This window comes from Lonchura striata, chromosome 1A, assembly GCF_050655825.1.
Source record: "Lonchura striata isolate lonStrDom1 chromosome 1A, ASM5065582v1, whole genome shotgun sequence".
Lineage (NCBI taxonomy): Eukaryota > Metazoa > Chordata > Aves > Passeriformes > Estrildidae > Lonchura > Lonchura striata.
The window spans coordinates 32,662,158-32,668,157 of record NC_140741.1 but is presented as its reverse complement, the minus strand read 5'-3'; the positions used below and the strand labels follow the sequence as shown (position 1 = coordinate 32,668,157).

The 6,000-nt window shown below is 39.0% G+C and overlaps 1 long non-coding RNA gene across 2 annotated transcripts in view; it reads left to right on the top strand.

The window, feature by feature from the left end:
• The first annotated feature begins 608 nt into the window (after nucleotides 1-608).
• Nucleotides 609-6,000, top strand: part of LOC110484513 (uncharacterized) — a 164,575-nt gene continuing 159,183 nt past the window's right edge. For both annotated transcript variants that reach the window (XR_002467776.3, XR_014952149.1), the window contains exon 1: nucleotides 609-4,303. This is a non-coding gene — a long non-coding RNA (uncharacterized LOC110484513). The remainder of the gene's footprint in view (nucleotides 4,304-6,000) is intronic.

The following is a 6,000-nucleotide window of genomic DNA, read 5'->3' as shown; positions in this document are numbered from 1 at the left end:
CAAACCCCCTAACCTTTTCTCTGTTCACTCCACCCTTGTCTTCCCCCCAGACGAAGCAGGTCTCCCGCCTCACCGGCATCCTCCCAAAACACAGTCCCTCTTGACGGAGAAGATTTGGTTCAGGTTGTGGCTAACACGGAAAAGTCCAGCCAAAAGCCACTCCTTGTCCCCCTCCCATCCAGAATTCCTCCTTCCAACATCCCATCCCAGGGTCCAAGGTGTCCCCCTTCCTCTCTTTCAAACCAAGGAGGGGAAAGGAAAATTCACAAAGCTTTCATTTCCCAAGGAAGGGCCAAAAGTCCGAACTCCCAGGATGGCTCGACGCCCGGACATCCAGCAACTCCCACACAACTGGGCACCTTGGAGCTCCCCCCGCTCCTCCTTCCTCGTGGTGGAATTGCCGACAGGACAGGACCGCCGCCGCCTCTTTCTCTCTCCCCCTCGGGAGAGAAACCGGGGTGGGGCGGGGAGGGGTGGAAATGGAGACATCCCAGATTTCTTCCACCCTTCCATCTGCAGGGGCCATCCCGGTTCCAGTCCCTCCACCCTTGGGGCCTACCTTTCTCAGGCCATGGGGCTTCCCCTCCCCCACCCAGCTCGTGGCTGGGCAGGGGAGGTCTGCACTGCACGCTGACCAGAACCAAAGAGAGCGAGTTCCCCTGGGAATTCTGCTTTCAACCCCTCTGTGTTCTCAGAGGCGTGTCTACTTTCAATTGGTCAATATCTAAATTGACCTCTTCCTTCCGGGAAAAATTATCATTCCGTGTCAAACCACGACACTACATCAACTCTAACTGCTGGTCTGTAGAAGTTTCATTATAGTTTGCTACAAGATCCATATTCACTTTACAAGTTTAGTTTGGTTACTATTCAGTTGCATCTTTGTTTTATATGCATAAAGTTTTATATGCATATTTGGCAAAAACAAGCATATGCTTGACTAATTTCCTATGTAAAGATGAAAATTTGAAAGAAACAAACTCATTGTCTACATTTGCAGCTGTAGAACTCTTTATGCAGCTAAGGGATTGAGTTTGTAGTGTCACCTTAGACTAATTTAAGGTATCACCAAGGAAGGCATGTGTTAGATTTTGGTGTGTACTTGCAACTGGTAATCTGAAGTGCTGTGTAATTTCACACACCCGGAGGGTGAAGGTGGTCTGTCTGACAAACTAGTTCATCAGTTATCAGTCTTCATTTTAAAATATCTACAACAAAGTAAAGCCAACTCCCTAAGTCTGACTAGATGTGCAAATGGTTTTAATTCAAGAATATTCTCCATATATATTTACTGAGGTTCTGCTTTGCAAAAATGAAATTTCCCATTTTCATCTAACATTTTCATGGCTACCACCCCTTCAGATTTTAAAAATTATTATTTCTTTCAGTAACTATTTAATCTGTGCAATTTGTTTTCAAGTATTTAAAATATTCCAAATATCCATAAAAATTACTCATTTCAAAGTAAGAAGTTGGTTGCAAGTGTTTCAAAGCAGATTAGAAAACAAAAAAGAAATAGCATCCCTAGTTCTTCTGCTCAAGACTTTACACCTCTTTGAAAGATAAGAGTTAGGTAGAACAGAAATTGTTGAAAACTGTACAAGAATGAAGAGTTGTAATTCAAAGATGAGTGTCATACAAGGCTTCTAATGGGGCCTTCTGGCCTTGAAAATATTAATCCATGAGTATAAATCTCTGAAACAAAATGAAATGTTATCAAGATTTTGTCAGGCAAAATATTTTGTCACTTTTCACAATGTCAGCTGCAGCATTTTCCTAAAATATAATTCTCAAGAAGATGCCACTTTATTTGCAGAAAGAAGTTTTCATTTTAGCTGGTTAATGAAGCATTGTGTTTAGAAGTGCATCTTTTTCAGTAAGCTGTCAATCTGCTTTGCTTAAAGGGTTATAAAAGCACTTATTCATTGTGTGAATTCATGCTTCCAGGTATTTTCAAAATCTGTTTTCCTCATCACCATCTAGGAGAAAAAAGAAGAAGCGAAGGGAAGGCCTTAGGGACGTTGCAGGTGCTCTGTGATATGCTCATTTGAAGTGTGAATGGACCTTGGCATGCCCTGAACCTTCTTCTGTATCTTATTTGCCTTTTTTATGAGGGAGACAAGAATGCCAGAAATCTTGTCTGTCAGTGCAGCTTACCCATTCTGAATTCTTACTGGAACAATGTGGGTGTCACTAGATTTTGGAAAGAGCTCTGGCTTAGACTATATCTGAAACCAAGCAGTACACCTAAAAATGAGAATGTGGCTAGTTGGGACACAACTATAATAACAACATATAAATGCAAGATGTATGAGGTCTCAAATTTAATATCATAGGGGTTGTGAAGTCTAAGAATCATCAAGTAAGAGTTTGCTGTAATGCCTGTCCAAAATATCTTATACTTCATGCTAAGATTTATATTTCTAGACATTTCTTCCTCTGGTTCAGCCCTCTTAATCAAGGTCTTTTCCCATCTGGTGGAATCTGCATTAGGAGGTGTCATTTATCTCCTTTTGTGCTCCTGAATTCTATCTGAAATCTTGCATTTTTTTCCTGCAGTGTAATCAGTGGTGGTTGGCATTGAACATTTTCAGTTCAAGAGGCAAGCACAGCCACTTCCTTCAGCTCCTCGTTGGACACCCGATGGTGAGAAAGGTGCTGGTCATCCCTGCCTGAGGAAGGGCTTGGAAACTCCTGTTCAAAAAAGGCTCTTAGTTCAGAATAGTATGTGAGCAAAACTCCAGGGAAAAGGCAGAATTTCACTGTTCATACTCTAATAATTTTTCTGACCAACTTGACCCTCTGCTTTTTGTTCTATCTGTGATGGTCCTGTTCCCAGCTCATGTCCCACTCCAGCCTTCATGGTGTGTCGTAGTCTCTGCTGGGTGGATTCCAGGACAAGAGTTGCAAACCCAAATCAAGACATGGCAAGACTTGAGGCCTTGAGTCACTGTGCAGCCCAAAATCTTTCTGAGGCTAATTTGAGCATCATTTGACTGCTATTTTAGTGACAGTTCATTTCTAGAACATGAGTGTTAAAGGCCTTGGCTGTAGAATATAGCTGTTTTAAACCACACATTTGTGTATTTTTACCATATAAATTATACCATGCTTAAATTGTTAAATATGACACACACATTGCTTTCTAGAACTACTGTCCTTTTAGGAAAATCTTAAACATTAGGAAAAAATTAAACATTAGGAAAAAAATAGTATTGGGAATGTCATGTTAGAGTATGTGTATATATATATATATATATGCAAATTCCACCCCCACTAAGGCAAGTGGAGTCTGTTCCAGAAAATTAGAAAACTACATGGGAAAACCATGCTAATATTTGAATCTCTAGAGATTTATTAATGAAATAAGGAGGTTATAATGTCATTCCTTTTAAGAATAATATGCCAAGGTATTCTAAATCAGAGACTATAGTGAAAATATGAGCCTGATAATGAATGAACCTTTCTTTTGTCTACCAACAACCTCAGATATCCAATGTAGGAGGCTACAGATGTTTCTTTTTACTGAAAATTGATCTCAGACCTGTACCTTGTTAAGAATAACACTGAAAAGAATACTAAAAATAGCAGTTCAGTTAACACAGGATAATAGTTTTTTTGTGGTTGGGTGATAGCAGGTAAAAGCCCCCAGGCACTGAGAGCAGGCATTTTAACAGCTTAAAGCAAAAAGGAAAGACTAGATCATGCATTCTACCTTGATATGTCAGATGGAGAGATTTCACTCAGTAGGGCATGCTCTGGGCTAAATCAGGGATGATGCTGATCTATAACTTGGTTTTTTTGAGTTGAACTTTCCATCCAGACATATCAACAGTTATGAAACAAACCTTTTCTCTTGATAGTTTTTTTCATTAACTTATTCCTGCCAATGTTAGGAGACTACTCATCATTTCTCATTTAAATTTTTCTGGTTTCAGTTTTTTGCTACTGTATTGGACAGTCTTCAAAAAATTTCTCCACAAGAAGGTTTTATACAATATATTAAAATTCCCTTTCTGTATGCATTTTTATAAAGCAAACAGAATGACTTGTTACAGTGTCCCACAGAAAGATATTTCCTCCACCTTTAAATATGTTTATGGCTTGTTTTCTGAATGATTTGATAATGTCATTAAAAAAAAATAGCTAGCTAGAAAATGTTAACCTTAACTAATTCTGCAGTGTTACAAGTATGCCTTTTTTTTGCCACTGCACAACTGTTATGCAAACCACTGAATGTCAAATTGCTCATCCAGCACTTCCCAGCTGAATCTCAGCTTTCCAGGATACAGTCCATCATTCTGTAAGTAGCCGCATCTTTCTAGATTTTTCACTTTGCATTTAGTGGTGTTTAAATTAATTCTGTGAATTTACTGAGCAATACAGGAATACTTTATGTCATTGTCTTGATCCACTAATTATCCATTCTTACCGAATGACTTTGCGAAATAAGACTAGAATCAATACCGTGTTTAATTCTTGATCAATGACAGAGGTGCTGAATAACACAGGGCACCGATCACCATTAAACAGAATTCCCACACTGAAATATACCTATAGCCAATTCATAATCTGTTCAATGTATATCTTGCTTATATTGTACAGATCTTTTTTTAAAACAAAAAGTGTGTCATGCAGTACAAAGTTAAACCCCAATGCTCCTGACAGCTTATGTTATGCAATTCATAGACAGATGGAAATAAAAAGACTGAAGGGTAAAAACCTTTGTCAGGCATTTCACTTCACAATGAACAGCTGAGAAATCATGCTGGTTTGACAGGACATACCTTTGAAAGAAGCATTCTGTCTGGCCTTAAGTAAATCCTTATCTTTCCTGACTTTTTAGTTGATTCCCAGGCCAGATTTTTCAATTAGTATTTCAGAATATAATAAAATACCTTAAATTAGAATGAGGTACCATAAATTAGGATTAGACTAATGTTTACTTTCTGGAATGGTTGGTACACTTTTTGATCCCCACCCATATAAATAAATAAAATAAAATTGACGTATTTCAATTTTCAGTCATATGCCAATGATTTAAAAGAACAGTTTTTAAAAGAAACCCTGGAAAAACATTTATTAAATTAAAATTTATATTAAATATTTTATTTTCCTTGTAAGAAAGGATCTTCAATGTATTTCACTTAACTTTTTATAATTAGGGTTTTTTTTGTTGTTTTGCAGATTATTACCTTTAGCGAATGTTGCTGTGGGGAGCGAAAATCTGGTTCCCATTCTCTACAGTGGTCAAAAATGTAGTTTTGTTGGAGATACAGAATATTTAATGTGGTATGATATCAGTTTCATATGGGAAAGCACTGTATGCTGTTCCCCTCAAATTGTAGTCTCATAGTATGTCAGCTTCCATGATGTCAGCAGTTTAAAGGATTTCCAACCCCTTGATCTCCTCTCCTGTGCTAACATCAGCTTTCATGAGGTTGGACTCTTGGCTGAGACAGTGAACCAATGCAGGCCAAAAACACCCCAAGGGAAAACCCCTTTATTCAAGGCAGGTGAGTTCAGTGATTTTGAAGGCAGTGCAGCCTCACAAAGAATTGTGCCAGCTCAGCTGCGCCGGGGCTGGTGGGGGCACACACATAAGCAGCTGGGACAGAGATGCCGTGAGGAACTTCCTGCTCTTCCGGTCTGGTTACACAAAACTGGCAATGTTAAAGCAGTGTGAGTTTTAGTTAAAGTTACGTATCAGCCAGCAGCATGCCAAATCAAGATCAATATTTGCCTCAGTTTCTGGGAGGGGAATTTGTCTTTAATTTGTCGCCTTAGATGAGCTGGCATGCCTGAATGCAAAACATAAGAGATTTGTGTTCAATTGTGGCAAAGAAAACTAGCGGCACAAGTCTTCCATTCATGCGTTGTTTAAATCATTCAGGTCATATAAAGGACCCTGAGAGCTATTCTTCTAAGGTAAGGGAACTTCCCAGCCTGACCATCTCTCTGGTAGTTACCCTTGCGCTGCCTCCAGGCAGTGATAGGCAT